Below are 1,823 nucleotides of genomic sequence, written 5' to 3' on the forward strand. Positions count from 1 at the left end.
GATGAGAATCATGGGTCGGCCGCCTCCTGCACGCCCCCTACTGGGGATGTGCCGCAACCCAGGTACATGCCCTTGACCGGAATCGAACCTGGGACCCTTCAGTCCGCAGGCCGGCGCTCTATCCACTAAGCCACACCGGCCAGGGAGCCTTGGGAGTATGTTGGGGGTTTCGGTCAGGCTGGCAGATTAGCGCAGCGTACATGTCGCCGCCCGGGACAGTCCCTGGGCCTGGGGAGGGGGGGCGGGGGCGACCTCTGGGGTGGGCTCCGCAGGATGATGGGAGGGAAGGAGGGAGGCCCAGATGGAGGGGCAACGTTGAATGGGCACAAGGGGAGGAGGGCTGTGGGCCTCTGAGAGCTGAGGTGGGTCTCGGTGGCTGAGACTGAAGCAAGGAGCAGAATTGGGCGGGGAGGCCCTGGCCGGTGTGGTTCAGTGGATAGAGCGTCGGCCTGCAGACTGAAGGGTCCCGGGTTCGATTCCAGCCAAGGGTACATGCCCCGGTTGTGGGCTCCATCCCCAGTGCAGGAGGCAGCTGATCCATGATTCTCTCTCATCATTGATGTTTCTCTCTCTTCCTCTCCATTCTCTGAAATCAATAAAAAAAAATTTTTTTATAGAATTGGGCAGGGCCCTAACCGGTGTGGCTCAGTGGATAGAGCGTCGGCCTGCGGACTGAAGGGTCCCGGGTTCGATTCCAGTTAAGGGCATGTACCTTGGTTGCGGGCACATCCCCAGTGGGGGGTGTGCAGGAGGCAGCTGATCGATGTTTCTCACTCTCTATCCCCCTCCCTCTCCGTAAAAAATCAATAAAATATATTTTAAAAAATAAAAAGGAAAAAAGAAGAATTGGGCAGGGAGCCCTTCAGGCGGGTCCGTCCCGTCTGGCAGTGGAGACCCCTGGGAGTGTGGGGCCGTGTTTGAAGGTGCCAGGCACCATCTGGATGCCATGCGCTGGAGTGAGAGAGAGAGAGAGAGGTGTGTGAAACGGAGGGTCCGTCAGCCCGTGGCATGGAGGGCACAGGCCCTAAGGCCAGGCTGGGTTCACATGGCTCCTCCCTGCCCATGTGCCCGTCGTTGCTGGGGGCGGACACGGTGCCCTTGATACGGTGAGAAGAGGGTAGGCGTGTGTGACACCGGGCCCTGGGAGCTCCTCTAAGGGGGGACAGGGGAGAAGGGTGACAGTTTGTGGATTTGGGCACCTGGGAGAGAAGCCGATCATAGATCTGTCCCCGTCAGGCAGGGCTGTGTGACCTTTGAGGACGTGGACTGTGCCCAGCCGGCACATCCATGGGTGAACCTGGGGGCGGAGGGGGGCGGGCGGTGAAGGATTAAAGAAGGCAGACGAGAGAAGAAAGCCGGGGCCGGGTGGGACGCTGCCCTCCGCTCTGATGGAGAGACAGCGCCCCGGCCTGCAAGCCGAGTCTTTATTTTATAGTCAGACTCCACGAGGCGTGGTCTGGATGTTTGCAATGTTCTCGCGGTTTCGAATCTTCTCAGTTACAGGCACCTGGTCAAGCTTTGTTTCCTGGCTGCACCGCCCGCAGCCGACATCACTCAGCCACGGGGGCCCACGGGTTCGGACCGTAAGGTCAAGCTTATACTATAGCTGTGGTTCTCAACCTTGGCTGCACATGAGAATCACCTGGGAATCTTTTTTTATTTTTATTGATTTTTTACAGAACGGAAGGGAGAGGGATAGAGTTAGAGACATCAATGAGAGAGAAACATCGATCAGCTGCCTCCTGCACACTCCCTACTGGGGATGTGCCCGCAACCAAGGTACATGCCCTTGACCGGAATCGAACCCGGGACCCTTCAGTCCG

Source organism: Myotis brandtii, unplaced genomic scaffold (assembly GCF_000412655.1).
Source record: "Myotis brandtii unplaced genomic scaffold, ASM41265v1 scaffold1554, whole genome shotgun sequence".
NCBI lineage: Eukaryota > Metazoa > Chordata > Mammalia > Chiroptera > Vespertilionidae > Myotis > Myotis brandtii.